This window comes from Bos mutus, chromosome 1 (assembly GCF_027580195.1).
Source record: "Bos mutus isolate GX-2022 chromosome 1, NWIPB_WYAK_1.1, whole genome shotgun sequence".
NCBI classification, from domain to species: domain Eukaryota; kingdom Metazoa; phylum Chordata; class Mammalia; order Artiodactyla; family Bovidae; genus Bos; species Bos mutus.
Window position 1 is genome coordinate 151,728,756 of NC_091617.1, and position 23,941 is coordinate 151,752,696.

Here is a 23,941-nt window from a genome sequence, read left to right on the forward strand (position 1 = left end):
CTGGGCCCGGCCCGGGAGCGCTCGCTTGCCCTCCCTGGCGGTACCCTGTGCCCGCAGCTGCGGCGCCCGGAGCCCGCGATCTGCCGCCAGGCGCAGAAGTTCCGCGGTCCACGTGCGGCCGAGACGCGTTTGTTTATGGCGGACCCGCCTTCGGGCGGAGCGCTCGGGCGCCGCGGCCCGGGGAAGTGGGGAGGGGGGGCGGAAAGAGGGGGGGAGGAGGGACCGCGGCGGGGGCGGGGGCGGGCAACCTCGCCTCCAGACCCCGCCGCGGCCCCGGAGTCACAGGCGCGCCTCCGCCTCCAGGGACTCTCCCGGGAGAGACCCGGGCGCTCCGGGCCTCGAGGAAGTGGCGGTGAGTGCCCGGGGCGCGCGGCGGGGACGGGCTCGGGCGAGCGGGTCGCGGGACCTGGACACCGGGGCGGGGGATGGGGGGGGGCGCTGGAGGACGAAGGAGGGGGAAAGGGGTGCCGGGACCTTCTCGGTGGCTCCCGGGTAGCTACAGGGAGGCGCGACCCGAGTGCCCCGCGGTGGAGGATGAGTCCCCGAGGCCGTGCGGGGCCCCCGCTTCTCCCCAGTTTGCAGGGAGAGCCGAAAGTGTGGCGGGGAGGCCAGAGGGGGAAGAAAAGCGCCTCCCCCCAGTGCCCCCCATCTCAGGAAACGGCGCGAATGAGGCTCGGAAGTGACCCTTCTTCCCTTTCTCTCCTCGAAACGCAAGAGTCAAAGATTAGCGCCTGCCCTGGAGGGGTCGGAGGCCGCGGAGATGCGCGGATCGCACGGAAAGAGGGGCCTGGTGGGGGCAGCCGAACCTACCGCTGAGGCCTTGCCCTGGGCGGCGGAGAGAACGGGGTTCACCGGTAGCCGCTCTCGAAGCCCGATCCAGAGCAGCAGGAATTTCAGGGAAGCGCAGCTGGAGCGGGTGCTGCGGGGGGCGACGGGCACCGAGGGAGGCGCATCGGACGAGCGTTGCTGGGGCCGAGGTGATGCGGGCAGGAGGCAGGCCGGAATAGGGAGGCGCCCTTGGAGACGCGGCCGGCCGCGGGGCGTAGGACTCCTGCGCGCTTTCCCTCAGGGCCAGCCTGGACCTCCTCTCGTATCCCCTCCCATCCCAACCCCCTGCCTGCAACCCCGGGGGTCCTCCTAAGTACCCTGGTCGCGAAGGTCGCACACACCCCCATCCCTTCCAGAAGCCTGAACCTTCTGGACGCGGTGTGGACGCAGGCACTAGGAGGACTCTTCCTGGCGCGCGGGGTCAGAGGGCAGCCGCAGTGGACGCAGGGCAACGGATCCTGGGGTCCCTCGGCCACGTGCTGAGGCTGTGGGCTTGGGGCTGTAAGGTGCCCCCCGATCCAGAGGTCAGCTCGGGAGGGGAGACTCCGGAGCCGCGGGGCCAGGCTCTAGGATCTCCGTCCTTGGTGGCTTCTCTTCCCTGGCCTGGGAGCAGCCTACTCAGCGCGACCACTGCCGTACAGTGACCTGGAACTTGCCTCCCTCCCCGGGGTCTGGAGGGCAGGCCCTTCGGCCACCTAGTCGGCTGCAGGCGCCCCTGACTTTTTCCAGGGACCCCTTTGAAGGTCAGAAGTTCCATGGCGTTGGAGACGCCGTAGCTGCCTCGGTGGGCGGGACAGGGTGCGCAGACCGCGTCTTGGCCCCCGCCTGCTCCAGCGTCCCGCGGAACCCACAGCCGTGGTCTTACTCGAAACCATCGACCCAATGGAGTTTCGGAGTTGGTGGCCTGCTACCAAACAAGTGCCCGGCGCACGAAGGAACTAGCCCTTTTCTTTGGGGTCTCGGATCCAGGAGCGCTTTCCTGTTTCCAGCCGTGAGCGCAGAGGGTCGGGCCGTCGCGCGAGCGGCGCGGTTAGGCAGTGCCCAAACTCAAGACACCACCCGGCCCGCTTCTGGGCCGGGAATCCCGCATCCGGTTGCGCGGACAGCGGTGGTCCCCCGCTTTCTGGGAGAAGGGGCTCCAGGAGGGGACGGACTGCCCGCTGGGCCCCGCCGCTCTAGCACAGGCCGCGCCCCGAGTGCGCTCAGGCACCTTCCTGGCTTCGGGGGGGATTTAAGGCTTCCCATCACCCCCACGATTTCCGATCCTCAATTATGGACCCGGGAGAATTCCTTCTGAGCTTGAAAGGGATTACCCGGATCGCAGAAACATGGATAAGTGGAAGTGGGAGAAGTTCAACAAGGTAACAGGAACAGAAACGTTCCTGAAACCAAAGTTCCCGGATTTTACGGGAAACGGTCCTGGAGATGTCAATACCCGGTCTGCACAGTGGGCGCTGGTGAGACAGGTTCGCATCGTGTGGTGTGAGATGTAGCATAGCGGGGCGATTGAAGATTTGCACACGGGGGATTGTGGGGTCCTGTCTGGGACCACAGTCTGCCCTAGCAAACGTCCAAGCGGGCACTGTATCACCCCCACCCGCAATATATTCATTCAAAACGCACACGCACACACCGCGCGGTGACGGGCCTGGACTCTCACACAGCAGCCCCGAAATAACTTAAAGTACTTCGGCGCAGACCTCGGGGTTTCCCCAGCGGGGAAGCCTAGAGCTGTCTGCGTGGGATGGCGAAGGAGGGACCCCTGAGCCTAGCCGAGGTGGTCCCAGGGCACTCCCCACCGAAGGGAAAAACCTGGGGCCCAGGAGACACTTGGGACGGCACCCACAGGATAGAAGCTCTCTGTAAATTGGGAAAAGCACTAACCCCGCGCTAACTGCAATGTCAGCCGGCGGCCGCCGGCGGGGACACCCAGTACATATTCCTTGCTCCACGGCTCCTGGGGGGCAGGGAGTCCCTCCTCGTCTGTTTTCAGAGCCGAGCGCGTCGCTCAGAGCACAGAGACGGGCTCGCAGGGGCAACGAAAGACCCCACTGTCGCGGGCATCACCCAGAAACAGTCCTCCTGGCCCGGAAGGAGTGGGCAGAATCTGGAATGCGTGGAGGCTGGGGGCCCGGAAGAGGGCAGGTGGGACACCTCGAGTCCAAGAAACTTCTGCCGCGCTTGCCGGGGGCCTGCTTGTGGGGCGCCACCAGTCCCCGCCTGTCCTGCTTCCAGAGCTTAGGCGCACTCCGAGGCGCACGAGCACGCCTCTGCACGCCGCCCCCTCCCCCGCCCCCAACACCTCTTAGAAATTTTCCATTAGGAAACTGATCTGGAAGAAATTGAGGCCCGGAGAGGAAGGGGGAGGGGCCCCGCCGACCCACATCTGCTTGGATTTTCCGCTTCAGATGCTCCGCAACTGTTTCTCCTCCAGGTCGCGCCCGGCCCCTACCTGCGGCCCATCCCCCGCGGAAACCGACTTTCGCGTGAGATCAAGGCGGAAACGCGCAGACGTTCCACCAGGGATGGGCTGCTGCGGGGGCAGAAGGGGATCAAAGACTTTGTCCTTAAGGAGGCGGGGAGGAGAGGACGTCTCGCAGGCCTCGCACTCGATTTGGAGGAGGGAGTTGAAATCTCTGAAGCGGTGTTTAGGGAGAACGCCAACCGCCCGACAAGCTTGGCCAGCAGAAAACCCGGGACGACCGAGGTGTGAACCTCTTCGGTTTATAAAGCCTTTGTCTACACAGGCGATTAGCACGATGCTGTTACTCCAGAAAATCCAGCTCGGGTTCGTCCTCACATATATAACTATTTCATGGCTGCCAGGTGTTTTTGGTCTGAGCTATCCAAAAAACGTTCTTCGATTTTTCACTCCTTTCCCTTCGATTTTTCACTTCCTTTCCATTGGAAGACAATGGAGATGTCACCAACTTTTCCTGGGCTCATTGCTCCTCCCAGAAAGGATCGGACAACAATTACAATGTTACCCTGTCGTATAAAAGTAATTCCAGGTATCCAGAGCAATTTCATGATGTTATTCATTCTTCGAGAAGCCCAGACAGTAACTCACTCTGCTCACTCATTCCCAAGTAGTGAAAAGAGAGAAGTTGCCTTTTGTTTTGCTTTTAATACGTTATTTCACTGGTAGCTACCCCGAAGGAGAAAAGTGTTTGCTTTGGAGTTTGTCGGCTTCTTTCTGATTATCTGATTATGTCTCAGTAACTAGGACAGATCCGCCCTCGTGCACGGGGTCCTGGGGTCCCTTGGTGCTTGAGTGTTCGGTCCTCCGCTGGGTGTGTGTCCTAAGTGGCTCTCCTGGGTGGGAGGGGGGAGGGAAGGAGGCACCACCCAGCGGGGGATTAGTCCCATCTCCCAGTCGCCTATCCCCGCCTGCTCAAGGCTGACTCTGCCTCCTGGAAATCCGAAAAGAGCGCTGTCCTTCTTGGACTTGGTTCTTGGATTGCGTGCTAGAGGGGACCACCTATCCAAGGAAAAGAGTAGCTGCTGCCTGCTTCTCTCCCTCCCTCAAGGCGAATGCATTTAGGGATCAAAATCAGTGCCACTAGTAATTACAGTGATTAGCACAGTCCCCAGCGAGGGCCGCGGCGAGCCACTGAAGCCGCGGTCAGGTTTGGAGACACGGCCACACGCTGCTTCTAATTTTACCTGGGGGTGGGGGTGGGATGGTGAGGGGAGCCCTTGCTTCTGCATTCCTTCCCTGCCTCCCAGACCTAGCCTCGATTTCTCCCCTCTCTCTGAGAAGGTGCACGGCGCTTTGGCACCCTCGCGGTGCACACAGACATCCAGTGCCCTGGGGAGAGCGCAAGGGTCCTGTGGGAGCGCGCGCGGCGCTCAGCGACCCGCCAGGAATCCCAGCCGAAGGAGAGGGGCGCTGAATGTCCAGCCCTGGCCTCCTCCCACCCTTCCACAGCCCAGCGGCACGAAGCCTGCGAAACACACTCCCAGCGTGCTCTCGCCCCGGCTTAACAGAAACGTCGCCTCAAAATCCTGGTTCGAGGAGAGGCGGCCTATCGACTCCCGGGCAAAACCTCGCTTTTCGCCTCCAGCGAGCCCGCGATCGCGTCTGGAAACCCTTGTGCTGGAGGAGTCTTACCAGTCCGGTGTAAACTGAAATTCCTCAATAGGTATACCAGTTACAGACCGCCTTGAAATCCGAAAACCAATTAGTTCATTAACGACAGCGCTGAAACCTCCTTTCAAAAACATAAGCCAAAACTCTTCCTTAAAAAAAAACAAAACCCGAATCTCCCCACCAGAGACAATTTTTGCATATCGAAGAAAGCAGTTTTTTTCCCTAGCGCGTAGTAATAGTAATCGCCAACCTTTAACGTAAGCCTGACTATAATATAAGGCTCTTAAAATACTTTGAGGACACAAAGTCGTTTTATTAATATTTAATTAACAAGGGACTATTTGCACAGCGAAGCGAACATGGAGGGAAACCGGCCTGATCTAAACAAATCTGTAGGAAGAGGTACGCTCGTTCATTCGTGGTTTAGTAAAGTTCCACAAGGCCAGCGGGTGGGCGGGCAGGCAGAACCCGCTCTCTCTAGCCTGGCCTGAGCGCGCGCGGCCTCCCCAACCCGGGGCGTGATCGTCTTCCTGCTTCGCGCAAATTTTTTATTTTTTTTCTTTCATTTTAAGGGCTAGCATGGAAGGCGGGTTTCCTGAGAGGTGTGTGTGTCCGGGAATACACTCTTCCATCCCAGGAGGAGAAGGTGGCGACGCCTAAAGCAGAGAGCTATCCCGCGTCTGAGGTTTCGGACGCTAAAGCCGGACTGCAGAAAGGCTGGGGGGTGGGCACCCGGTAGGGGACCGCACCCTATCTCGCAGGGTACGCAGGAGGAAATCTGGTTTTGGAAGTTGCTGTTCCCCTTCAGAGCCACAGGCCAAGCTTCACGCATGCCCGTCACCAGAGATCATCTGAATTCCGCAGAAGGGACTCGGGACTCCTACTCTAGGTGCGGGCCCGGAAAGAGATCCTTGCGGCTGGACTTTGCGATGGGGTTCCCGCCCTTTGCGGGGTCAGAGCCTCGGGACCGCCCGCGTGATTAGAAACCCGGCCGTGGGCAGGTTGGCAGAAGGGGGCGCAATGCGCACGGCCGCAGGAGAGGCTGAGTCAACGCGGAGGGTACAGGGCTCTGCGAACAGTGGCAGACCCGCGCGCACGGGGAGGTGGTGTCAGTACACTTGGGCAGGGGGCTGGGGGCGCAAAGCACGAGGAAGCCCTGGAGCAAACGTGCGCGCTGCGCTCACCGCGGCGGCGCAGCCTACAACCGGTCAGGGCCCGCGTTTGCAAGGAGGGAAGCCTGCGCGGAGCTGGAGCGCTTGAGGCTGTGCGCGCTGGGAGGTGTGCCGGACGCTCACAGGCGTGCGTGAGGGACGCTCACAGGCGTGCGTGAGGGATGCGGGCGTTGTCCCGCGCGTGCCCGCCTCTCATCCTCCCCGTACTTGGTCTGACCCTCTCCCCAGAGCCTTTCGTCGTGGAAAGGAGGGATCTGGGGTCCGCGTGAGGTCTGGGGAGAGGGTGAGAGCCCGCGCGTGTTGATGGATGGAAGTCTGGTGGAAACAGAGAGGCCAGTACTTTCATCTCGGCTTCGCCAAAGATCCCTGAGCCGTCCCCGGTTCGCGCGCTCGTCCGCAGCCCGGATCCGGAGTCGGGTTTTCAGGCTGGCGGTTCCGCCTTCTGGGAGGGAGGTCCGGCGTGGTACCCCGATTGAGGAGGGAGGTGCGACTCCCCTACGCCGTCCCTCGCCCCCTCTTAACTGCCCCAAGACAGAATTCCTTTTAGTTGCCAGAACAAATACCCAGGAGGAGGAGCACGTTTTCGCATAAATGGGGACTTTTTCACATAACACTTTTTTTCAGTTCAAGAGTATTTTCCCTGGCAAAAGTATCGGTTAGCGGATAAACTACAGGGTGAATTCAAACTGCGGTTTGGGACTATTTTTGGCCCCAACTCCAGCACCGTCTCCTTTTTTTTGAGAGCAGAAACAAACAAAAAATCTTGGTTACAGCACCGACGTTCTTTTCGACCAAAGGGTGCAGACAAAGACATTATTTAATCTGACTACGGAATTCTCAGTTTTTATCCCCGAGAAGCTTTTGAACCAGGCGAGCCCTCGGGCACCGGCGGATTTTCAAGTTCAAGGGTACTTTGTTGTCGCTTTCCCTCTGACGGCAGGGGCGATCAGGGTGTGAGTGTGCGCAGTGGCTGCGTGGAGTTGTGCAAATGCTACTCCGCTCCGATCGAAGCTAATTACACTTTTCTTCCAGTGGTGTGAGACTTAGTTTCAATCTTGCATTTCATTCTGGAGCGTTCCCATTGATTGCTAAGCCATGAGCTGGCATGGGGCGGGGGGGGGGGCGCGAGGAGTTTATTGCGAAATCTAACTTTTGAATAAATACAAGCAGGCATGGGGAGAGAAATGCGCGGTGGTGAACGCAGTCGTTGGAGCGTGGTCTGGCGACCTGGCGAGACAACAGGCGTCAGGTTCCACGTCTTTCGGGGGCTCTCACCGCGCGGTCTAGACCAAAAGTGATAACCGAAAACACTTGTTGAACGCCTTAAATATCCGCAGTGAGCACTGCAAAGCTCCTGTATGAATTTGCTTTACTTCCTGGAGAGTTGAGGACCAGGGAGGAAAAAGTCCAGCGCCATGACTCCCGGTGCACAAATAATTTTAGTGTTTATTGATGTCTACTTAAAGTAATTGACCAGAAAATACCTCCCTGTCTAACCCACATAAAGAGTGCTCCATTGAAAGCTAATTGACCTATTTACGTTTCAGTTCAGCTTGATGTCTGCATCGTTCTTTTTGCAGAAGCTGTCAACTCTGACAAAGGAAGGAAAGTGGAAGCCAGGGAAGCTGCACCTGCAAAGTGCTGGAATTCCCAGGCCAGCCCCACCCCACTGTCCTTTACCTGTGCTTGGACCTTTCTTACTTAGTCGTTTGAGATCCAGGAGTTACTTGGATTTTCCTAAGTAAAACCCAGAAAGGGAAATTCGTGCTCATTAACATGCACAAACATTTAAATTTCTGAGTGGCCTGGATTGAGTCAAGAGGAAAGGATTCTTCCTGCCATGGCCACAGCACATCCTGTAAAAACTGACGACTTTCAGCAGAGGATAGAAAGGCAATAATTTAGACACACAGAGAAAATCCCTTGCTAGAAAAAAAGAAAAAATGCTCCAAGTAAAAGTTAGGAAATTTATTTTTGTACAAAAATTCTTTGAACCTTGTTTGACAGTAAATATATTTTGTTAGTTATGTGGGTGGATCTGAATTTCTCCGAGACCCTTTGCACTTGTGAATCTGAGATTCATTCTCAGCAAAGATGAGTAATGGATCTTTGAGGAATCTATGCTTTAAAGTTGATGTTCCCTGTTGGTCATGGAAGCAGCTTCACTTTCGATACTTTATGAGGTTGGTTGTCAAGGGAACCTTGGGTAAAATTTCTCAGGAGTGCCTCTGAAAACATTATTCATAATTAAAAAGTGATGCATAGAAATCACCAGAAAAATTATGGCAAGTTATGTTCGAACATGTTTTTTGACCATGTGGAATAAATAAAACCATTAAGGTCTGGTTGGGTAAGACTGCCTCCCTGCCTGCCTTTGACAGTGCCAGGAGGATCTGATAGAGCTTCATGAATGTGAGAGCCACCTGTGGAGTATGAGCCGAAGGGGACCTCCATTTTCTCTAGATATTTCCTGTATTGAAAATACAAAGTATAATTCCGTCCTTTTAAAGACTCCTACAAAGTGTAGTCCACGAGGTGCGTAAAGTAGCACTAAAAGGGGCATCTTTAATACCCATAGGGTTTGGGCTGTTTTTTTTTCTTAAAGGGGGAATAAAGATGGTGAAAAATCCCATGTGATAGAGTCTGAAAGATTGAATGAACCCATTGGAACATACCCACAGTCAGATGATGTCCCACAGGTTGGTATCTTGGTGGTGAAATTCTCAAGACAGACTCTGTTGCTACCAGACTTGGCTCTGCAGGAAAAAGCAGTTCATTGAGGTCCAAAGGTTTGTAGGGCAGGGCTTGTCGAGGCTGTGTAGTAGCCTACACTGGCTAATGCAGCTTCCGAAGGCATGGGGTTTACAGCCTGACTTACCTTGGGCTCTCGTGGACTGTGACAGTATGTGAGCTGCTAATATTTGATTGGAGAACCAGCATTTACCAGGGCAGTGGACGTATGAAACAATCCAGACAGAAGCCCTCGCGCTCACTAAAGACTGCTCCCACTGAACTACTCACGGAAAGAACAGCTGCAGTCTCTAGGCCATTCGTGCTCACCCACATGCACCGCGGCACACTTTATTAGGTCGTTTTTTACCTCTTCGCAGTCAGCTAAACCAGGAGCCTGTGTGATGAGTCACCTGGCGTGTGAAGGTGGCTGCAACAGATAGGTCGGCTGCATATTCCAGGCACTGGCTATTATAAGTAGTCTAGGGCTGGCCTCACTTAGAAGTAGTTTGTACATTACGCTTCAGAAGGACTGTCCTTCTTTGAACTGGGGAGGCCTCCCTCTCTCCTGCTTGCAAACAGGCTGTTACTCATTCAGGAGACATTCCTGGGGGGCCACAGTGTGCCAGGCACCCAGCCACGCATTCACTTGGTAAGAGTCCCTGCCGTGGAGTCAGTCCATTCTGCCTGCCTGTGAGAATCTGGCCTACTAATGTGTATCAAGGACCTTAGAAATGTTCACAGCTTTTAAGCTAGAACTTCTGTTTCTTGTCATTTGTCGTATGGAAATGATTTCTAATATGACAATAAGCTTTTTTTGTTGTTGTTAGTTTTTCTTTAAATGAGTTCTTGCATAATGGTTAAGAATGCAAGCTTTCGTGTCACATCTAGTTTGGTTTCTCTCTAAGCCTTGGTTTTGTGATCTGTACAATGGGGATAATAGCTACCTTTAACAGGGTTGTGATTTTTAACTAAAATCAGGTACCATATAATTCAAACCAGTCAACCCTAAAGGAAAAAGAAAGTGAATGTGTAGTCATTCAGTCGTGTCCAGTTCTTTGTGACCCCCTGGACTGTAGCCTGCCAGGCTCCTCTGCCCATGGGATTCTCCAGGCAAGTATACTGGAGTGGGTTGTCATTTCCTTCTCTGGGGGATCTTCCCAGCCCAGGGATTGAACCTAGGTCTCCTGCATTACAGGCAGATTCTTTTCCATCTGAACCACCGGGGAAGCCCATCTCAACCTTGAATTGGAAGGACTGGAGCTTCAGCTGAAGCTCCAATGCTTTGGCCACCTGATGGGAAAAGCCAACTCATTGAAAAAGACCCTGATGCTGGGAAAGATCGAAGGCAAAAGGAGAAGGGGGTGACACAATGAGATGGTTGATTAGCATCACCAACTCAATGGACATGAATTTGAGCAACTCTGAGAGATAGTGGAGGACAGAGGAGACAGATGTGCTGCAGTCCTTGGAGTCACAAAGAACTGGACATGACTTAGTGACTGAACAACAGCAAAACCATATGATTCACCCATGTGAAGTGTACAGTTCAGTGGTTTTTAGTATATATTCTCCTATATGTGCAATCATCCTCACAAATCAGTTTTAGAACACTTTTATCACCTCCAAAAGAAACCCCACTAGCTATTAACTCCCAATCCTCCCACCCCTACCAGTAGCACAAAGCAACCACTAACCTACTTTCTTTCTCTGCATTTCTAGACTCTCACATGAATAGAATCCTATAGCATGTGGTCTTATGTGTCTGGCCTCTTCCAATTAGCATGATCTTTTCACAGTTCATCGACGTTGTAGCGTGTATCAGGACTTCATTCTTTTTTATGGTCAAATAATATTCCATTGTGTGGATACACCACACTTTCTTTTTTAAAAATATTTTATTTATTTGACTGTACCAGCTCTTATTTTTGGCACTTGGAATCCTCAGTTTGTTGCAGCATGTGGGGTCTGTAGTTGTGGCATACAGAATCTATTAGTTACAGCATTCAAACTCTTAGTTGCAGCACATGGGATCTAGTTCTCTGACTGGGATCAAACTCAGGCCCCCCGCATGGGAGCATGGAGTCTTAGCCACTGGACTGCTCGGGAAGTCCACATTTTCCTCATCTGTTTGTTGATGACCGTGTGTTTTGTCTCCACCTTTTGGCTACGCTGAATAATGTCCCTCCAACTTTTATTTTGTTCCTGTAACAATTTTGAAAGTGAAATTCGCTCAGTTGTGTCCAACTGTTTCTGACCCCATGGACTGTAGAGTCCATGGAATTCTCCAGGCCAGAATACTGGAGTGGGTAGTTTTCCCTTCTAGGGGATCTTCCCAACCCATGGATCGAACCCAGGCCTCCCGCATTGCAGGTGGATTCTTTACCAACTGAGCCACCAGGAGAGCCCAAGAATACTGGAGTGGGTAGCTTATCCCTTCTCCAGCGGATCTTCTTGACTCAGGAATCAAACCGGGGTCCTCTGCGTTGCAGGTGAATTCTTTACCAACTGAGCTGTGAGGGAAGCGATATTGTGTAAATTTTATAGCAAGGAGAATCTGGCCTGGGTAACTAGTACATTTGAGTCTGGTGTTAAGGATAGGGCAAGATTATAGATTTCATCCTATATTGGTCAGTTAGCTCAGTACACATTCAAACTGTTCCAAGCTGCATTTACAGGTTTCATCTGTACCCTTATGTCCAGCAGACTAGTTTATAATAAGTGGACTTGGTCACTAGAAAGATAAGACTATAAGCTCATCTCTGCTCTTGCCTGGGAAATCCCATGGTCAGGCTACAGTGCGTGGGACTGCAAAAAAATTGGACATGACTGAATGGCTAAACAACAACAGCTAGTCAGAAAACAGCCCTGTGGTTGGTAGCACTGATTGTGGGGACTTAACAGAGGTCCTGAGATTTGACTTTTGACATTTTCCCTTTAGAAATTGTATCTCCTGGGTGTTGGGAATGTTCTGGATCTTGATCTGGGTGATGGTTACATGAGATTCATGTGAAAAATTCATCAAGCTGCATACTTAAAACTTGTATATACTATTTAGTTATATGAAAATTACTCTCCAATTAAAGAAAAAAAGAAATTATAACCAGGCAGAAATTATAATCAGATTACCGTTTTAACTCAGCCATCCCAACTACTTCTGCCTTTCTGGCTGTTTCTAAATGACCACAGAGACGGGCCACACAGCTGGTAAGGGACAGAACTGGAGTTTAATCCAGCTCTTACTCACTCGGTGTGGAGTGTGACTTTCACTGGGAACTCTTCCAGTGCCTAGGATCTGCCTGAACCATGTGGCGGATGAGTACTGGGGCTGGTCTAGGGGCTCAGGCCTCCTGGACCTGGGGTGCATGCTCTGTCCGTCCTGTGCCCCTCTTTACCCCTAGCTCCCAGCATTGTACTGGTCGTGTAGTAGATGGCCAGTAAATATTTGTTGAGTCAGTGTTACCAGAGCAGAGTTATTGCCAAAGGCCAAGCAGACTGCCCACTTGGCAGTTGCTGGAAAAACCAAGGCAGGAAACTCAATTCTTATTTTTTCCCCATGGCAACACCAATGGCTGTTGGTCTGTCACAAGTGCACGGAAAGTTCCCACTGGAGATATCAGAGCTCTCTGGCAGGACCTGTAGGTGTTAATTTTAGCTTTCAATGACTGATGCCCTTGTATAATTTAATGGGTCAGGAGGAGCATGAGCGAAAGCCAAGATTACTCACTCGGAGAGCTTTTCCTTTCCTGTCGAGTACTTGCTGAGTTATTCAGTTTGTAAAGGACTTGCCACTTATTCATTTATTTGGAGAGAGTTTCCGCTCTTCTGAGTCTAGCTTGATAACTATAAATGATTCCTTAAATCTATTAGCAATCTATCCTATCAACCAGATTTTCCCTGAGTTTATGCATTAAACATGAGTTCAACTCACAGCATCAAATGCTAAAAGGCTATAGATATAACCATAAAATAAAATGCTCACATGTCCCTATGTACTCTGAGTTGAAAGATACATAGGTTGAATGTCAATTACTTGAAACGAGGAAGTGAATATCCACAGGGATTTCCATGTCTACCCCATTCTACTACTTGAGTCCTGGTAGGAAATGAGGACTTGCATATTGAGGAGGGAGGCTTGTGCTTCTGGAGAAATAATATCTCAGCTGCCAATTGCAGCTGCCCTGGGGTCACTGGGGATAGGACTCTCTAGCTGAGCACAGATTCATGCATTTGACTTTGTGCATCCTCTACTCCCACACTGTATGTGACCCATCACACCGGGCCTCAGGGGCATCAGCTGTTGGAGGAGCTTTCTGAGCTTTTGTCTGGTGGTGGTCCCTGCTGGTCCACAGAACAGCTTCAGCAGACTGTGTTCTTTGCTTGTTCAGTGGGCTTTGTCGAAGTCTTTGAATATTTTATTGCATCCCTCCCTAATTAATTTTGGAAAGTCAGTAGAAAATGGTGAAAGAGGATCATAGACTTCGTGAATGCAATGTAATAGAAATAGAAAGGAATCATTAGATGCTGTGAAAGTGTGGGTCTTTAGATTCAACCAGATACCGAAAGAAATCAAACTGCCAATCATGAAGGACAAGAATGATAATAAAGAACGTGGATGAGGTGCTAAAATACAATAGTATAAGTAAATCTGAGGTAAGCAAACAGGTTAACAGGGGGAAATCTCTGTGTAAAAGTATTTGACTATACTGTCTATAAAAGAAGGCAGGATAGAATTAGGATATGTCATGTTGTAAACCTCTGATGAAATTATGGATTTCATCAAAGGTCACCTCATCATCAATGGCTAATAGAAGGCATTGTCTTTGGTTTTCATTAGTTTTACTGATTTGCCTAGAAATGCTCTTTTTTTGTTGTAGTTATTTAATCATGCTTGACTCTGTGGTTTGATGTCTCTTGTCATTTTAGAAAATTCTCAGTCTGTCTTCAAATATCACCCCTCTTTATCCCCTCCATCATCTTGCCCCCACTCCAGTTATACCTATGTTAGATCTTACAGTGAGCTCCACATGTTTCGTATGAACGTTTTTGCATTGTTCATGCTTGCGATCTGGTCCAGTGTTCAGACTAAATCTGATTTCCCTTTCTCTCAGGGTATAGACCTGAGGTCTCAGTTGAAAGCTTTTATCAGTCCCGAGCCTCAGAAAGCCTTAAGGCCCCTCCTCTCTTGCAGGCCTGGGATTCTAATTTTTTGCATCTCTAGCAGTATGGCTTGCGTTAGTTTCCTGGCATTGCTGTAACAAATTACCACAAACTTGGTGGCTTAAAAACAATAGAAATTTATTCCCCTGCAGTTCTGGAGATCAGGTATCAAGATGTCATGAGGGCCATGCTCCCTCTGAAAGCTCTCAGGAAGAATCCTTCCATGCCTCTTCCATCTTCTGGTGGCTCCAAGCATTCCTGGATTTGTAGCTGCAACACCCTGATCGCTGGCTCCATTCTCACAGGGTCTCTTCCTGTGTGTCTCTGTGTCCTCCTCTCTTCCTATAAGGAGGCCAGTCATGGAATTTAGGGCCCACTCTGAATCACAATGGGCTTCCCTAGTGGCTCAGGAAGTAAAGAATCTGCCTGCAGTGCCAGAGACCCGGGTTCGATCCCTGGGTCAGGAAGATCCCCTGGAGAAGGGAATGGCAACCTGCTCCAGTATTCTTGCCTGGGGAATCCCATGGACAGATGAGCCTGGTGGTCTATGGTCCATGGGGTCACAAAGAGTCGGACACAACTGAGCGACTAACACTGAATCAGGATAATTTCATCTCAAGATAAACTAACTACTTACGTGTCCAGGTAAGGTTACTCACTGAAGTTCTTGGAATTTGGGAGTACACCGCTTACTGCTCTGATTCTGCTGCTCACATATATCTCTTTTTTCCCCTGTTGATTTGTTTTCTACCTATCATGTTAGAGGCCACGTCATGTTAGAATGCTAGAAAAAAAACCAAACCTGTAACCTGATGTTAGAGGACAGTGTCAATGATAAGACAAAAATGGAGCATAGAACAAAAACAGAAAGCAAAGCAAACAAACAAAGAGGAGGAAGAGATCTTGGCCAGATCAGAGAATGGGTCTGATTGAAAGTTCTAAGCTGTTTGGAAGCACATGTGGGCAGCTGGGCTTCCATGTGGGGCGGTTGAGAAGCTATTCGGCTTTTTCTCTGGGGGCCCCAGCTATGAGTGTCGATAATCATTTCGTGTGTGTATGCATTAGTCGCTCAGTCGTGTTTGACTCTTTGTGACTCCATAGGCTGTAGCCCACCAAGCTCCTCTGTCCACGGGATTCTCCAGGCAAGAACTGGAGTGGGTTGCTATTCCCTCCTCCGGGGGATCTTTCCAACCCAGGGATCGAACCCAGGTCCGCCATATTGTGGGCAGATTCTTTACCAGCTGAGCTACCAGGGAAGCCCAAGAATACTGGAGTGGGTAGCCTAACCCTTCTCCCAGGGATCTTCCCAACTCAGGAATCAAACCGGGGTCTCCTGCATTGCAGCTGGATTCTTTACCAGCTGAGCTACCAGGGAAGGCCCATAATTGTTTTAACTAGGGCCATTTAGTTTCTTTTTGGTCAAATCCTCCCATTTCTTGTCTGGGGAAAATGCACCTCATTCCAGTTTTCTGGGAACTTAAGTGGGAGAGACAGCTGTCCAACATATAGACGTTCACTTAACTCTTCTATTCCCATCCAGGTTTCTGCTCTCACCTTCTGCTCTCACCTTCTGCTCTGCCCGCTCTGCCTGAGTTTGGGGACCCCACAAATAGAAGATTTGGAGACAAAAGTATTTAGAAAAGAGGTCTACTTGGAAAAGATCCGCTAAGAGTCTCCACGGGCTAAAAGGATTAGAGCATCAAAAAAATACACATGTATCTAAAGGTGAAAAAATTCTCAAAGTTACCAAAGTTACTGAGATTACAGTTGGTCTGTGCATGGCAGAAAAATAGCAAATTTATCACATGATTGTCATATCCACAAAGGTCCTGACAAATCTCCAAGCAGCAGCACTGCAGAAGTCTGGGAGAAAGTTGTTTTCGCTAGGTAGCTAGTCACTTACACGGGGGAGCCTGGTGGGCTGCCATCTATGGGGTCACACAGAGTCAGACACGACTGAAGCGACTTAGCAGCAGCAACAGCAGAAGTAACTTACAGGAAAGGCTCAAGATTTCTTTTATTTCCCCGACCCTGTTTTGTTTGTTTCTCTCAGGTACAATGTGTTTTTTCCTTTCTGACTATAAGATGAGGTGTGTATGATTACCCAAAGTGAGATGCCATTTCACTTCTACAGTTCCACCTGGTGGTCAGGTTTCAAGAAGGCAGGTTTCTGGTCCTGAGGCACATATTTAACCATGTGAGTTTGTTTTACTAATTTTTTAAACTCAGTATTTATTCATTTGATGTTTCATTTAGTTCAGTTGCTCAGTTGTGTCTGACTCTTTGTGACCCCATGGACTGCAACACGCCAGGCCTCCCTGTCCATCACCAACTCCCGGAATTTACTCAAACTCATGTCCATTGAGTCAGTGATGCCATCCAACCATCTCATCCTCTGTTGTCCCCTTCTCCTCCCGCCTTCAATCTTTCCCAGCATCAGGGTCTTTTCCAATGAGTCAGTTCTTCGCATCAGGTGGCCAAAGTATTGGAGTTTCAGCTTCAGCATCAGTCCTTCCAATGAATATTCAGGACTGATCTCCTTTAGGATTGACTGATTTGATCTCCTTGCAGTCCAAGGGACTCTCAAGAGTCTTCTCCAACACCACAGTTCAAAAGCATCAATTCTTTGGTGCTCAGCTTTCTTTATAGTCCAACTCTTACATCCATACATGACTAGTAGTAGAAAAACCGTAGCTTTGACTAGATGAAACTTTGTAAACAAAGTAATGTCTCTGCTTTTTAATACACTGTCTGGGTTGGTTTAGTTTTATTTGATTAGTAGTTTTATCTACATAGGTACCAAAGAGGTGAATGATGATAATAATAATAATAATACACTCCTTGTATATGGTTGACAAAACTAGAGTCATATGATACTAAGACCCAAGAGTTAACTTTGCCTGTAAATTTCCTACTCATACATGTCTTAAGAGTTTATTATTATAAGTTCATCTACTGAGAATAGGAATGAAGAACCAGCCATTCATCTCTGCTTTGTTTGGCCTGCAGTTCCTATATCTGTAGGGACATCTCTTTTTCAAATTTGTCAATGCCTCATCTGCTTGTGATTCTGTGAAGTGACTGGGATCAGCTGGGTGGTTCTTCTGCTGTCTAGGACTGCACTCCTCTTGGGGCTTGACTGGGCTGGGACAACCGAGACGGCTCACTCACCTGTGATAGGACCTTCTGGGCAGGACTTTCTCTGGAGAAGTTCCTTGGGGTTGAGAAGGCATGAGAGGTTCTCATTTTGAGAACCGGGCTTGTGGAAGGGGACAGGAGGGGGGCAAAGCAAGAAGCCAGCTCCAAAGTGTTGGGTGGCTGGGACGTCTAGACAGCTGGGCTGGCTGGAATGGTGGAGAGGGGGCCTTTCTTTCTTTCTCCATTAAGGCCCAGGGCCTCCCTTTCTCTCCTCTGGCTTCTCCATGGGCTCTTTTCAGCAGGTGGCTGCACCTCTATGAGGCAGGTCAAGGCTCCCAGAAGCATAAAAGCAAAATCTGCCAGGGTTTCTGAAGTCTCCTGCCATATTCTATTGGTTAAGACAGTCACAGGCCAACACACAGATTCAAGAAGAGGGGAGATAATATCATCTCTTGGTATGGAGAATGCCAAACAACTTGGAGTCATCTTTATTCTTCCACACTAAACAAAATCCGTGTTAGTTGCCAGGGACTGCAATAACAAAAGACCAGAAACTTGGTGGCTTGAAACAACAAAAATTTATTTTCTCATAGTTTTGAAGGACAGAATCCAAAATCAAGGTGTGGGCAGAGCTGCATTCCCTCCAAAGGCTCTAGAGAGGGCTCTTTCCTTGCTCTGTCCAGCTTCAGATGGCTCCAAGCATCCCTTGGCTTGTGGCTACATCATTCTAGTCTCTGCCTCTGTCTTCACACGGCCTTCCTGGCATCTGTATCACTGCTTGTGTGTGTGTGTGTGTGTGTGTGTGTGTGTGTGTGTGTATGTGTGTGTGCATGTGCTCAGTTGGGTCTGACTCGTTGTGATTCCACAGACTGTAGCCCATCAGGCTCCTCTGTCCATGGGATTTTCCAGGCATGAATACTGGAGTGGGTTGCCATTTCCTCCCCCAGGGGATCTCCTCTACCCAGGGATCAAACTCGAATCTCCTGCATCTCCTGTATTTCAGATGGACTCTTTACCACTGAGCCCCCTGGTACCCTTCCCTTCTCTCTCTTTCTCCTTTTTCCTTGTAAGGACACTTAGCAATTGAATTTAGCACCCATCTCAAATTCAGGATGATATCATTCAAGACCTTAACTTGGCTGCATTTGCAGAGACCCCGTTTCCAAATAAGGTCACGTTCACAGGTATTGAGGTTGAGGACTTGGATGAATCTTTGAGGGACACAGTTCAATCCATCCTGCAAACATGAGTCTTTTTAATTATCCTACTTGGAATATATTGTACTTTCTGGCAATGTGGCTACATGTTTTAAACAGTTCTAGAAAATGTAGTCATTATATTTTAAAATATTATATTTTCCTCCTGGGTTCCCAGTCATGTATGTACTAGTCCAGGGGCATTTTTTTTTCTATAAAAGGCCACTGAGTAAATATTTTAGGCTTTGGAGGCCATATGATCTTTGTCTCCAATATACAGCTCTATTGTATTGTGAAAAAAGCCATAGGCAACACACAATCAAATTTGTGTGGTGGTGCCATTAAAACTTTATTTATTAAAAGCAGGTGGCCAGCTGGATTTGACACACAGGCTGAGGTGTGCCAAGCTCTGTGCTAGATCTTGTTCTTTTTCTATCTCTTTTACACTTTTTCATATCTTTATCCCTCTGACTCTGCTGAATTCTAGAAAGGTTATTCAGATATATTTTCCAATTCATGAACGCTCTCTTTAACAGTGTGATCTACTGTTTAACACACCCACTGAGTTTAGTTTTTTATCCAACAGTTATGTTATTAATTTGAAAAGTTCTGTGTGTTTTTCTCCGATTCTACCAACTGATATTTAATATTTTCCTGTTGTTTATTCATAAATTATAAGTGTATCCTTTTTTTTAGATGTTTTATTTTTCACAATTCTGCATGCTGTTGCTACAATAGAAAGATCTGTTGTCCTTGGGGACCTACAGCTGTTGCTTCTTGTTTCTGTTAGTTTTTGTTCATAGTGACTTGCAAATATTTGTTGATTTTGTTTGTGCTGAATTTTAATTTGTAGGATTCCTGCAGACTAACCTGAGAAGCCTTCCCGCCAAAGAGGATCTACGCCTGCTTTTGCCAAACAGATGGGGAAGCTCCCTCTTGTCCATACAGTTCACCTTGGAATTATTCAGAGTTTTTTTTGGGTGAGAATCTCAGATTTGGGTCCCTCTCTGGGGCTTCCCAGGTGGTTCAGTGGTAAAGAATCTGCCTGCCAATGCAGGAGATGCTGGCTTGATCCTTGGGTTGGGAAGATCCCCTGGAGAAGGAGATGGCAACCTCCTTCAGTATTCTTGCCTGGAAGATCCCATGGACAGAGGAGCCTGGCGGGCTACCGTTCATGGGGTCGCAAAGAGCAAGACCTGACTGAGTACACACACACACCCCCTACCTCAGGACAGCCCCACCCACTCCCTGTTGCCATGATTCAGGCCAGTTTCCACCACTCAGATTCCTGGTTACACCAGCCCTCTCTCTCTCCTGGCCTTCCAGCCAGCTCCTGCCCATTCCTGTCCTCATTCTTGGTGATTCCTGCTCAGCTTCTGGTCAGAAAACTGGAGACCCCCAGTTCCCTCTCTTCTTCCCAGCCCCCTCTTAGATTCAGCGTTCCTTTGGGTGTCCATCTGTCTATTCTGTGAATAGATCTTGTGAAGCAGTTCAGCCCGAACGCACCTACTTGCTCAGAGTGTGGAGACTGTTCTTTTGTGGAACTTACCTCAACAAGGAATATACACCTTGGTAACTTGTTGGGTGTCACTTTAGGTGGGAAAACATGGACTTACACCCAACGCTGCTCATAAATGGAAGAGCCTTGGTCCCTACCCCACAGGTGGTCCTGAGGATGGAACAGCTCCCTGGACACAAGGTAGGCACTTCATACATTCAAGTGTGAAATTAGAATCACAGGGACCTCCTCCGGGATTCAGCCTTGCGTTTGAGTCTTCACCTTCCCCTCAGTCGTGGCTCCCTGTCCACCCAGTGGATTATCCTGCACGGCCACCGTAACCCTTGCTCTGAGAAAATGCTAGGATAAATGTGTACGTGAGCCCTGCTTAATAGTCCCCAGCAGGGGACTCCCCTGGTGGTCCGGTGGCTAAGACTCTGAGCTCCCAGTGCAGGGAGCCTAGGTTCAATCCCTGGTCAGGGAACTAGATCCCACATGCTGCAACTAAGACCTGGCATAGCCAAATAAAAAAACCGCATGGCCCCTTGTTAGTGACACCAGTGTGGCCTTTTGTTTTTTTAATTTGTTCAGGCCACGTGGCATGTGGGGTCTTAGTTTCCCAACCAGGGATCAGACCTGCAGCCCCTACGTTGGAAGGGCAGAATCTTAACCACTGGACCGCCAGGGAAGTCCCGTGGTATCAGTTTTGACCAGGGGCAGTCCAAAGAAAAGTGAAAGTGAAAGTCGCTCAGTTGTGTCTGATTCTTTGCGACCCCATGGACTATATAGTCCATGGAATTCTCCAGGCCGGAATACTGGAGTGGGTAGCCTTTCCCTTCTCCAGGGGATCTTCCCAACCCAGGGATCGAACCCAGGTCTTCCACATCACAGGCAGATTCTTTATCAGTTGAGCCACAATGGAAGCCCAAAGGAAGGAAGCTTTAATTGTAGAATTTGGGACATTGACAGAGTTGTTTTGCAGGGTCAGAAGGGAGAGAGTTATTGGGGGACCTTTTTGGCTCCCCTGAAATCACATTAAGTATTCAGTGGCCACTTGCTTAATCGACAGTAGGGATGGCTGCATGTGGAGACAGGCCTGTCATTATTCCTGGCTCTATTAACATGAACAGCTGAAAGAATATGACGCAAAAATCCCCTTACATAGAACCCCCCACTGAAAAAACAACCAACTTAACTATGTGCTCATATTTATTTAAATCTCTGAACAGAGCTGTTCTCTGCTGAGTTATAATGAGGAGTGAGTTTTCCAAGGGTGTGATTTATGAGCCTCTCGCAGATGGGTTTTAAATGAGGGGACTGACAGTTCCACTCCAGCTATGGTAGGGCTGGGGTCTTTCAGGCCCAGAGGAGCCGAAATGAGCTGGTGGGAGGCAAGGGGGGTGGTGCGTGGGCGGACCCCACTGCCAAGGGCCAGGTGCGGGCAGCCAGCCCTGGCTCTTGCGCTTGTGAGCTCCTCTACCCGGCGATGCTGGATTATTCCGTTTTGTTTCTCTCGAGAAAGAAATAACGCATGTTGACATGAAGATTGAAAGTGGGGTCTCTCCTGTGCCCTAGATGGCCCCAGAAATGGAAACATTCACACTTCTTTCCTGCTCATGCTTCTCCCTAGAACTGTTTGGTGATAAGGTTAGCATTTCACTGGATTTTTAAAATTTCTTTCTCTTTATTGTGTATTCCAACCAGAAGCGGGAGGATGCTGATTCCCTTTAGGATGGACTGCTTGGATCTCCTTGCAGTCCAAGGGACTCTCAAGAGTCTTCTCCAACACCACAGTTCAAAAGCTTCAATTCTTCGGCCGATTGGAAAATGCCACCCACCTCAAGATATGTTGACATTTTAGTCCCTTGAACCTGTGAGTGAGACCATGTTTGGTAAAAGGATTTTGAAGGTGTAAGTTGAGCATCTTGAGAGGAGACCGTCATCCTGGATCATCCAGTTCAGTTCAGTTCAGTTGCTCAGTTGTGTCCAACTCTTTGCAACCTTATGGACTGCAGCACACCAGGCCTCCCTGTCCATCACCAACTCCCAGAGTTTACCCAAACTCATGTCCATCAAGTTGGTGATGCCATCCAACCATCTCATCCTCTGTCGTCCCCTTCTCCTCCTGCCTTCAATCTTTCCCCGCATCAGGGTCTTTTCAAATGAGTCGGCTCTTCCCATCAGGTGGCTAAAGTATTGGAGTTTCAGCTTCAACATCAGTCCTACCAATGAACACTCAGGACTGATCTCCTTTAGGATGGACTGGTTGGATCTCCTGCAGTCCAAGGGACTCTCAAGAGTCTTCTCCAACACCACAGTTCAAAAGCATCAATTCTTCGGTGCTCAGCTTTCTTTACAGTCCTACTTTCACATCCATACATGACTACTAGAAAAACCATAGCCTTGACTAGACGGACCTTTGTTGGCAAAGTAATCTCTGCTTTTTAATATGCTGTCTAAGTCATAACTTTCCTTCCAAGGAGTAAGTGTCTTTTAATTTCATGGCTGCAGTCACCATCTGCAGTGATTATCCAGGTGGGCCCTAAATGCCATCACAAGGGTCCTTAAGGGACAGAGGCAGAGGGGGCAGGCAGATGCACAGAGGGAGCAACGACGGGAAGATGGGGGCAGAGACGGAGGGATGCGTCCACAAGCCAAGGAGGCCGAGGAGGGCCTGTCCACCCCAGAGGCTCGAAGAGGAAAGGAGAGCTTCTCCCCCGGGATCCTGGGAGGGAGCACAGCCCTGCCAGGGCCTTGACCTCTGACCTCTGTCCTCCAGAACTACGAGCGAATAAATTTTGGTTATTTGAAGCCATTCAGTGTGTGGTCCTTTGTTACAATTCGTCACATCCTGGGAAATGGATATAGATGACTATGCCTCAAACACCCAGTTCCAGGAAACGGATGAGATCGGGATATAAACAAACACCTACCCAGTTTGTTCCCAGTTGTTTTCATTGTTGTTTAGTTGCTAAGTCGTGTCCCACTCTTTGCAACCCCATGGACTGTAGCCTGCCAGGCTCTTCTGCCCATGGGGACTCTCCAGGCAGGAGAACTGGAGTGGGTTGCCATTCCCTTTCCAGGGGATCTTCCCCAGCCAGGGATCGAACCCAGGTCAAACTGGGTAGGCGTAGTTTATATGCCAGGGTACAGCTCCTCACTGTGGTGCTGAGGGGTGCCGGTTTGCTGGGGCAAAGCTTGTCCAGGTGCCCCAGAAAACAGCCTGCAGCAAAACTTGTGTGCAAATACTTTTCTGGGGGGTGGGGATGATAGTACAATCCCAGGGAAGCCGGAGTGAGGGCGAAGGGGAGTGGGACCAAAAGGGAGAGGAGAAAACACAGGTGGGTCATTACCCAGCCGGCCACAGCTTGAGGTTGTGTTTAACCACTGCTCCAGGGAACAAGGGCTTCCCTGGGGGCTCAGATGGTAAAGAATCCGCCTGCCAATGCAGGAGACCCGGGTTCGATCTGGGCAGATCAGGGGGCCACATAAACTGAGTCAGGCCTCATGGAGGTTCTGGCCAGTGTCAGAGTCCTCTTGTTTTATGGACTTCCAGAAATGGTGGGGGTGGGGAGTGGTAAATATCCTGAATATTCATTGGAAGGACTGATGTTGAAGCTGAAATTCCAATACTTTGGCCACCTGATGCGAAGAACTGACTAATTTGAAAAGACCCTGATGCTGGGAAAGATTGAGGGCAGGAGGAGAAGGGGACGACAGAAGATGAGATGGTTGGATGGCATCACCGACTCAATGGACGTGAGTTTGAGTAAACTCCGGGAGTTGACAATGGACAGGGAGGCCTGGCGTGCTGCAGTCCATGGGGTCCCAGAGTCAGACATGACTGAGGGACTGAACTGAAAGGCTTATATACATCCCGCCCAGGTCCCGCTGCTACAACTCGGGCGCCGGGGATGCTGCTTAGGTGGTTACCATCAGTGTCCCACCCACATCATTCTCACTTCGGCTCCTCGGCTGTCACCCTGAGTGCTCGTCCTTTTCTGTTTTCCCCTTGTCCCTTTGTCTGCATAGATGGTCTCTCCCATCCTGTTTCATTGCGTATCCAACCCTGCTCTCCGGCGGGTTCAAGATTTTTCTCTTATTTCTGCATTTGATTAGACATCAT

At 50.1% G+C, this 23,941-nt stretch overlaps 1 long non-coding RNA gene across 1 annotated transcript; it reads left to right on the forward strand.

Annotated features, from left to right (window-relative positions):
- Positions 1-218: 218 nt before the first annotated feature.
- Positions 219-22,508, forward strand: LOC138992012 (uncharacterized). The gene is made up of 4 exons (XR_011467827.1): positions 219-352; positions 19,171-19,297; positions 19,914-20,016; positions 21,520-22,508. It is a non-coding gene; the product is annotated as an uncharacterized lncRNA (long non-coding RNA).
- The last annotated feature ends 1,433 nt before the right edge of the window (positions 22,509-23,941 follow it).